General features: G+C 44.0%; 1 protein-coding gene across 3 annotated transcripts in view; it reads left to right on the top strand.

The window, feature by feature from the left end:
- The window catches only part of LOC106562918 (zinc finger FYVE domain-containing protein 16), a 58,069-nt gene that overhangs the window by 31,633 nt on the left and 16,171 nt on the right, over positions 1–10,265 (top strand). The window lies entirely within an intron of this gene.

The following is a 10,265-nucleotide window of genomic DNA, read 5'->3' as shown; positions in this document are numbered from 1 at the left end:
GGAAAGTATCCTAGTTTATGTTCTCTTTGAACTTCAAGGTCACTTAGAAGGAATGTCAGACAAGGTCTCTCAACTATTTCAACTTGGAGTGCTTACTGAACTGAAGTAATATGCATTTCAAGAACAATTCTGAAGAAGAAGCAAAACGGACGGTGTTACAAGAGTTGCTATTAATGTGCCCTCCAAAAAAAATCCCTAGTGAGAAAATTTCAGGTCTGCTGAGGGCAAATTTGAATGTTGTGAAAATTCTTTGCAACTTCCTGGTCGCGTTTACTGTGAACACAGATGCTGTACCCACTTTTGAAGTTAGTTTTAAGTGGCCAAATAGGCTACTGTGGCTATTTGATTATAATGTAGTCCTGCCAGAGTGGCCTACCATCAAAAACAAAGGAGAAAATGCATCCCATAACATTTTAACATGGACATAGCTGTTCTATTGTTCAGCCTACAGTAGCAGCCAATGTGTGGTGTTCAGTATAGGCCTACATTCCATGAGACCTTTGGAAAAAAACATGTACAGTCGTGGCCAAAAGTTTTGAGAATGACACACACATTCATTTACACAAAGTTTGCTGCTTCAGTGTCTTTAGATATTTTTGTCAGCTGTTACTATGGAATACTGAAGTATAATTACAAGCATTTCATAAGTGTGAAAGGCTTTTATTGACAATTACATGAAGTTGATGCAAAGAGTCAATATTTGCAGTTTTTCAAGACCTCTGCAATCTGCCCTGGCGTGCTGTCAATTAACTTCTGGGCCACATCCTGACTGATGGCAGCCCATTCTTGCATAATCAATGCTTGGAATTTGTCAGAATTTGTGGGCTTTTGTTTGTCCACTCGCCTCTTGAGGATTTACCACAAGTTCTCAATGGGATTAAGGTCTGGAGAGTTTCCTGGCCATGGACCCAAAATATCAATGTTTTGTTCCCCGAGCCACTTAGTTATCACTTTTGCCTTATGGCAAAGTGCTCCATCATGCTGGAAAAGGCATTGTTCGTCACCAAACTGTTCCTGGATGGTTGGGAGAAGTTGCTCTCGGAGGATGTGTTGGTACCATTCTTTATTCATGGCTGTGTTCTTAGGCAACATGTTGAGTGAGCCCACTCCCTTGGCTGAGAAGCAACCCAACACATGAATGGTCTCCGGATGCTTTACTGTTGGCATGACACAGGACTGATGGTAGCGCTCACCTTGTCTTCTCCGGACAAGCTTTTTTCCGGATGCCCCAAACAATCAGAAAGGGGATTCATCGGAGAAAATGACTTTACCCCAGTCCTCAGCAGTCCAATCCCTGTACCTTTTGCAGAATATCAGTCTGTCCCTGATGTTTTTTCCTGGAGAGAAGTGGCTTCTTTGCTGCTCTTCTTGACACCAGGCCATCCTCCAAAAGTCTTTGCCTCACTGTGTGTGCAGATGCACTCACACCTGCCTGCTGCCATTCCTGAGCAAGCTCTGTATTGGTGGTGCCCCGATCCCGCAGCTGAATCAACTTTAGGAGACGGTCCTGGCGCTTGCTGGACTTTCTTGGGCGCCCTGAAGCCTTCTTCACAACAATTGAACTGCTCTCCTTGAAGTTCTTGATGATCCGATAAATGGTTGATTTAGGTGCAATCTTACTGGAAGCAATATCCTTGCCTGTGAAGCCCTTTTTGTGCAAAGCAATGAGGACGGCACGTGTTTCCTTGCAGGTAACCATGGTTGACAGAGGATGAACAATGATTCCAAGCGCCACCGTCCTTTTGAAGCTTCCAGTCTGTTATACAAATTCAATCAGCATGACAGAGTGATCTCCAGCCTTGTCCTCGTCAACACTCACACCTGTGTTAACGAGAGAATCACTGACATGATGTCAGCTGGTCCTTTTGTGGCAGGGCTGAAATGCAGTGGAAATGTTTTGGGGGATTCAGTTAATTTGCATGGCAAAGAGGGACTTTGCAATTAATTGCAATTCATCTGATCACTTTTCATAACATTCTGGAGTATATGCAAATTGCCATCATACAAACTGAGGCAGCAGCCTTTGAAAATTAATATTTGTGTAATTCTCAAAACTTTTGGCCACGACTATAGGGCTTGACATTAACCTGTTTATCCACTTCACCTTCAGACAAGGTGACTGAAAATTGTTGTTTGATGCAAGAAACCAAATAAAATGCATTATTATTCTCAGACCATTTACAGAGAATCAGACAAATTATGCTACCCTCTGGCTATTAGCTACTTAATTTATTCAAGCCTGTCTCAAAACACAACACTTCCCATTTTAAGGCAAATGTCTTTACCTGACTTGCTTTTGAAAGATGTCTAGAAATGTACACATTTTGCGCTTTTGTAAGAAGCAATCACTCCTCTATTGCTGACTACAAGTGATCTGTAACTGGACTAATAACTAGCAAAGGATATAAACAAAATGTGCACACTTGGCTGCATGCAGCTTTCGCTTCGATCTCAAAACAAGCTAATCTACTCATGACTGCTCATGCTGTAAACACAGTCCAAATCAAAGTAAATGGCACAGATCCATATATTGCAATGGTCTATTTGCATACAGTACCAGTCAAAAGTTTGGCGCCACCTACTCATTCAAGGGTGTTTCTTTATTTTTACTATTTTATACATCGTAGAATAATAGGGAAGACATCAAAACATATATGGAGTACATGTTGTAACCAGAAAAGTGTTAAACAAATCAGAATATATTTTAGATTCTACAAAGTAGCCACCCTTTGACTTTATTTTATTTAACCATTTTATTTAACTAGGCAGGTCAGTTAAGAACAAATTCTTATTTACAATGAAGGCCTAGGAACAGTGGGTTAACTGCCTTGTTCAGGGGCAGAACGACTGATTTTTACCTTGTCAGCTCAGGGATTCGATCCACCAACCTTTCGGTTACTAGTCCAACACTCTAACCACTGCCGCCCTTGATGACAGCTTTGCAGAGAATGCCAAGAGTGTGCAAACTGTCATCAAGGCAACGGGTGGCTACTTCAAAGAATCTCAAATATAAAATCTATTTTGATTTAACACTTTTTGTGGTTACTACATGATTCCATATATTATTTCATAGTTTTGATGTCTTCCCTAATATTCAACAATGTAGAAAATAGAAAAAATAAAGAAAAACCCTGGAATGAGTAGGTGTCCTAAAACTTTTGACTGGCACTGTATATACTGAACAAGAATATAGATGTAACATGCAACAGTTTCAAAGATTTTACTGAATAACAGCTTATATAATAAAGTCAGTACATTTAAAGAAATTCATTAGGCCCTAATCTATGGATTTGCAGCTGTTGGTCACAGATACTGTAAGTATTTTTTTTTTTTTTTTTAAAGCAGTTGGGTGTGTGGATCAGAAAACCAGTCAGTATCTGGTGTGACCACCATTTGCCTCATGCAGCGCTGCACAGCTCCTTCGCATAGAGTTGATCAGGTTGTTTACAGTGGCCTGTGGAATGTTGTCCCACTCCTCTTCAATGGCTCTGCGAAGATGCTGGATATTGGCGGGAACTGGAACACGCTGTTGTACATGTCGATCCAGAGAATCCTAAACATGCTCAATGGGTGACATGTCTTGAGTATGCAGGCGATGGAAGAACTGGGTCATTTTCAGCTTCCAGGAATCGTGGACAGATCCTTGCGACATGGGGCCGTGCATTATCATGCTGAGACATGAGGTGATGGCGGCAGATGAATGGCATGACAATGAGCCTCAGGATCTCATCACAGAATCTCTCTAGTTGTCCGTAGCTTATGCCTGCCCATACTATATCTCTGCCGCCACCATGGGGCACTCTGTTAATAACGTTGACTTCAGTAAACTGCTCGCCTCCACATTGCCATACACGTGGTCTGCGGTTGTGCGCCCGGTTGGACGTACTACCAAATTCTCTAAAACTACCTTGGTAGAGAAATTGACATGAAAATATCTGGCAACACCTCTGGTGGACATTCCTGCAGTCAGCATGCCAATTGCACACTCCCTCAACTTGAGTCATCTGTGGCATTGTGTTTTAGCGTGGCCTTTTGTTGTCCCTGGCTCAAGGTGCATCTGTTCAATGATCATGCTTTTAATCAGATTCTTGATATGCCACACCTGTCAGGTGGAATGATTTATCTTTAGCAAAGGAGAAATACTCACTAACAGGAATGTAAACAAATTTGTACACTCAATTTGATAGAAATAAGCCTTTTGTGTGTATGGAACATTTCTGGGATCATTTATTTCAGTTCATGAAACATGGGACCAACCCTTTACATGTTGTGTTTATATTTTTGTTCTGTGTAGATCTACTGCAGCTCTGATTGGTTATTCTGCACCGGTCTGTGTAGAGTATGGGCTGAGTCATGCATGTCAATGCAATAGAATCCTACTCCGCTCTGTTCTGCCTACAACAAAATCTTTGCGTAGTTAGTTTTGGATACCAAGTCTTGCATAGTTTGTTTTTGTTTGGGTATGTTGCATTGAAAGTGGCCAATATTGCGTTGATTTGATCACAATTGCCACAGTAAAGGGAAACGTTGATAGTGTTAACTAACAGGGAAAACCGTATAAAGCTGAGTGAAGTTCAATCTCCTGCTTCTCTCCACGGGCTGATATTTATTCTGACAGTCCTAGGGGAGCTTCCGCGGCAGTCTCGGGGCTACTGCGCACCCGCTCAGCTTAGAAGGAACATTTGTTGCTGTCCTCTAGGCTGCATCCCAATGGGCTCTGGTCAAAAGTAGTGCACTATAGAGAATGGAGTGCCATTTGAGACAGAGCCTTAGACTATCTAGAGCAGCACATGACTGATGAATAGCACTTTGTTAACTGGTAGTTGTGCTTGTTTGTGGCTTGGTCACAGTGTAGGCTAATGAGTGGCATAAGGTTGTCTGAAAATGTCACTAGTTGTCAAATCCGTGTTTCCTCAATTCCCCTCAAACCTCTCATTGGAGGAGAGGATCCAAGGTCCCTCCCTCAGACTTCATCTAATTGACCTTCCAAGGACGGAGGAAGCAAGGACTTGACAGCTAGTGAAGTTTTTAGACACAGTCTAAGGGGGGGATCTGTAAATTAGCCAATTTATCCTTGAGATCTATCTTAAGTTAAAGTTGAGTGCCTGAAGTGCTTTCTTTCACAGCCTGCGTGAACGTGTGTGTGTGTGTGTGTGTGTGTGTGTGTGTGTGTGTGTGTGTGTGTGTGTGTGTGTGGGACTGTGTAAAAGTGTAAGACCAGCTTGTGTAACTGTATTTCACCGGTCTCTATGCGTGTGCTTTTCCCCATGCTCCTGTCATTTTCCACCAGGCACGTACACAGATAGGGGTCTACCTGTGCCCGAGCACCTGCCCCTTTGCTCTCCCAGTTGCCAACTGCACTTTTGGATGGTGATATATAATTTTTTTTGTATCCAGTTTTTGTCATTGATGTTCTAAACCCACTGCCCCCAAGTCATCGTCACGTCGTCAAGTTCGCCAACCCCTCGTGGGCCCGGTTGTGCCTTCCCTGTACAGAGATTGCGGGTGCCCAAGGATTCAAACATGCATGGCTCGAAATCAGGTGGAAAAGAAAAGTTTCTGTTCTATGTATTCAATTTCTATGGTTCTGCTTCCCTGGTCATGTGAATGACTTTCTCCTTTCCAGAAACAGAGCTGAGGTTAGAGTCAGGACAATATGACTGGTGCAGAGAAAGGGGCGGAGATAGAGCTATGTAGTTATGGCTGGAAGGAGTCAAGATGTTAGTGTGTGTCCTTGACTGTGTGTGTGGGACGGGAGCCACCTGACGCAGTGAGCATGTGATGCGCGCACACACTGCACATTGACTCCATCTCTGGCACGGGCACACATGTCCAGGGACAGGCTGGTGTGACTATTTTCGTCCCCTTGTCTGCTGTGTGTGTGTGAGGGAGAAAAAGAAAAGGGGCCATCCACTTTGATTGGGACTGAGGGCAGGAGCAGAGTGATGCGACGCTCCATCCTTCCCTCCCTCCTCCTCCATTACTCTCCCCATCGCTCTCATCAGTGTGGGGAGCAGTCTGTGAGGCTCACTGTACACCTCCCCTGCCTGCCTGGAGTCTTCTCCCAGCTGGGCTGTTAGCTGCACAGAGCTAGCTTCAGTCAAGTTAGCATAGGCTAGCATCTACTGTAATATGGCTAATATACTTTGCTTCAGTTAGGCTAATACAGCCCATTTACATTCAGCTAACAAGGGCTAACGTCGGTAAGGCTAAGTAGGGGACCTACTTAGCGTGACCAAGGGGACCTACAGAGCTCTGAGTTTGGAGGAGTGAAAGCAAGGTAAGATGGGACGCCCTCTGAATTTTTAAAAGAGAAGAACAAGAAGCCTGGTGCTTCTAGCTCACACTGGTTTATCTGTTATGATCTGATTCTGTGTTCATGTTGTTGTGGTGCGCAACGCACACACACACACTGGATTCATTTCAGTTTATTTCTCTGTTGATCTGTATGGGCTTGTTAAGTGCTCCTAGAGGACACAGACTGCTGCGCTTTTTATGCCATGTCATTCTCTCCTCTCAGAAAGATCAAGGTGAATCTCTTAAACTCTCTCGTCAGTCTCTCTCTCTCTTTTGTTGTGCTATTTATCTGTTGTTGTGAGTAGTGCTCTTAACCCATGCTAATAGCCTAACTAGTGTCTGCGCTTGTGTGGCTTCATTCACGTGTGTGTGTGTGTGTGTGTGTGTGTGTGTGTGTGTGTGTGTGTGTGTGTGTCGTACAGGTAGTCTCACGGACTGTGTTAGCTCGGGCCTGTCCAACCAGGCCAATAAAGATGATATGGTGTTTAATCAATATGATGAAGGCCAGAGCCCAGTCAGCACTTCTCACTCACACACACACAGCAGCTAGCGGACGAATCACGGCATCGGGTGTTCCGTTAGGTTAGGGGTGTCAAACTCATTTTGCCCCTTGGGCCACATTTGGTCTACAGTGATGTCTGCAGGGCTGCATTAGGAAATGTGTTATATTTCAATGCCATCAAAATTTGCAAAAGAGGGTCCTCTATCCATTGTTTTGGGAATTATCGATACTCCCTGACTGTCTAGCTTTAAAGGGATACTTCGGGATTTTGACAATGAGGCCCTTTTATCTACTTCCCCAGAGTCAGATGAAATCGCGGGTACCATTTTTATGAGACTGTGTCCCGTATGAAGAAAGTTAGAGGGTTTCGCAAAGCCAATGCTAACTAGGGCAATGACTGGAAGTATATGTGTATCTGCTAGCATGCCTGGCCTGATCTGAGTTAGGCCACCACTCGCTTTCCTGGAATCAACTCCCCAACTCTTTCTCTCTCGCGCTCTCCATCCATATCCCATTCTCTCACTCTTGCCCGATTTACAATAACAGAGTCAAACTGAACCATAGTGTGCTGACTCGGTTTTAATTTCATATCGTCTTTTCTAGCACAGTTCCAGTAACTATGGTGGATGCAGAACCAGGGCAGTCCAGCTTGGCTTGGTTTTTCTCAGTCGTGTGAGAAGGATAGCTCACATTTTAAATGTGATGCAGGGCTTCCATCTGTCCACACTAGATTGCTGTATAGATATTGGAGTGTCTGTTAAACGTGAGGCTTGGCCAAGAGAGCTGGTGGAACAGTTGTTTTGATTACTTTTCACCATTTATGTTTACTTAGGCTATATACAATAAATGCTGTTAGGACATGGCAAACATTCCGTGAAATAATGTTTATTCGCTACAGCACAGAACATGCATATGTCCTGTCCAGATGTGTCTACAGCTGTTATGTGCAATGTCTCAGTGTGTGTGTTTTGTGTGTGTGTGATGTTGTAATATTCTATCATATTTACTATAGCCTATTGTTTATGCATATTGTTTGTGTTGAAACTGTACACGCGGCCTTAAAATGCAGTTAGGCCTACGGTAACAAAATTGGCTCCAACGTTTGAGCTACCGGTATGGTAGGCATACCTACATTATTTTTTGTTGTTTTTACATAAAAAAACATAAAAAAATCTCCCCAATTTCGTGGTATCCAATTGGTAGTTAGTCTTGTCCCATTGCTGCAACTCCCGTACGGACTTGGGAGAGGCGAAGGTCGAGAGCCATGCGTCCTCCGAAACAACCCAGCCAAGCCACACTGCTTCTTGACACAATGCCCGCTTAACCCGGAAGCCAGCCGCGCCAATGTGCCTGAGGAAACGCCATACACCTGGCGACTGTGTCAGCGTGCACTGCGCCCGGCCCGCCACAGGAGTCCCTAGTGCGCGATGGGACAAGGACATCCGTGCCGGCCAAACCCTCCCCCAACCCGGACGACGCTGGGCTAATTGTGCGCCACAGGAGTCCCTAGTGCGCGATGGGACAAGGACATCCGTGCCGGCCAAACCCTCCCCTAACCCGGACGACGCTGGGCTAATTGTGCGCCACCAAGGGAGGGGGCTTCAGCAAATGTAAAAAATTCACCTTCTGCTACCATTTCTGTCAAGCTGTCTACGCATACAGTTTGACGTATAGGTTAGATAAATCCAACGTATGCACTACAACTGCCTCTCCAACACAACGCTGCAAGGCAAACGCAGCGTTCCATTGGAAAGGACTGTACTTCTGGTGTACCAAAATGCAATGACGCTGTGGTTTCATTTATATTATGCTGTGGCTATATTTGGATACAATGTAGGCTATTTAACCAGCAATTTATTTTGGGAAAAGCCTGATTTTTATTGTCCTACTGTATGTTGGCTGTTTATTTTATTTATTTATTTCATTATCATAACATTCCTATGTTAACAAAGAAGGCCTAGATTGTACAGTGCATTTGGAAAGTATTCCTTACCCTTTGACTTTTTCCACATTTTGTTATGTTACAGCCTTATTCTAAAATTGATTAAATAAAACAAAATCCTCAGCAATCTACGCACAATACCCCATAATGAAAAAGCGTTAACAGTATTTTTAGCAAATGTATAAAATAACTTATTTACATAAGGTGCATCCTGTTTCCATTGATCATCTTTGATGTTTCTACAACTTGATTGAGTCCACCTGTGGTAAATTAAATTGATCGGACATGATTTGGAAAGGCACATACCTGTCTATATAAGGTCCCATAGTTGACAGTGCATTTTAGAGCAAAAACCAAGCCATGAGGTCGAATGAATTGTCCGTAGAGCTCCGAGACAGGACTGTGTCGGCACAGATCTGGGGAAGGCTACCAAAAAAATGTCTGTAGCATTGAGGGTCCCAAGAACACAATGGTCTCCATCATTCTTAGATGGAAGAAGTTTGGAACCACCAAGACTTTTCCTACAGCTGGCCACATCGGCCAATCTGAGCAACTGGGGAGAAGGGCCTTGGTCAGGGAGGTGACCAAGAACCCGATGGTCACTCTGACAGAGCTTCAGAGTTCCTCTGTGTAGATGCAGCACTCCACCAATCAGGCCTTTATGGTAGAGTGGAAGCCACTCCTCAGTAAAAGGCACATGACAGCCTGCTTGGCGTTTGCCAAAAGACACCTAAAGACTCTCAGACCATGAGAAACAAGATTCTCTGGTCTGAGTGAACTCTTTGGCCTGAATGCCAAGCGTCACGTCTGGAGGAAATCTGGAACCATCCCTAAGGTGGAGCATGGTGGTGGCAGCATCATGCTTTGGGGGTGTTTTTCAGGGACTGGGAGACTAGTCTGGATCAAGGCAAAGATGAACGGAGCAAAGTACACAGATCCTTGATTAAAAACCTGCTCAGGACCTCCGACTGGGGTGAAGGTTCACCTTCCAACAGGACAACGACACTAAGCACACAGCCAAGACAACCCAGGAGTGGCTGGGCCCTTGAGTGGCCCAGCCATAGCCTGTACTTGAACTCGATTAAACATCTCTGGAGAGACCTGAAAATAGCTGTGCAGCAACACTCCCCATCCAACCTGACAGAGCTTGAGAGGATCTGTAGAGAAGAATGGGAGAAACTCCTCAAATACAGGTGGTTCCAAGTTTGTAGCGTCATACCCAATACAACTGGAGGCAGTAATTGCTGCGAAAGGTGCTTCAACAAAGTACTGAGTAAAGGGTCTGAATATTTATGTAAATGTAAAATATAGATTAGCAAACATTTCTAAAAACCAGTTTTTGCTTTGTCATTGGGGTATTGTGTGTAGCTTGATGAGGAAAAAAACAATTGAATCAATTTTAGAATACGCCTGTAACCGAACAAAGTGTGGAAAAAGTCAAGGGGTCTGAATACTTTCCGAAGGCACTGTACCCTAAATAAAGTGGTTTGTTCAGTTGAACCGGTTCTATTTTTGCCTCGGTGT

The sequence above is a fragment of the Salmo salar genome, chromosome ssa11 (assembly GCF_905237065.1).
Source record: "Salmo salar chromosome ssa11, Ssal_v3.1, whole genome shotgun sequence".
Classification (NCBI taxonomy): Eukaryota; Metazoa; Chordata; class Actinopteri; order Salmoniformes; family Salmonidae; genus Salmo; species Salmo salar.
The sequence above is the reverse complement of the archived record's forward strand: the minus strand, read 5'-3'. Positions and strand labels throughout refer to the sequence as shown.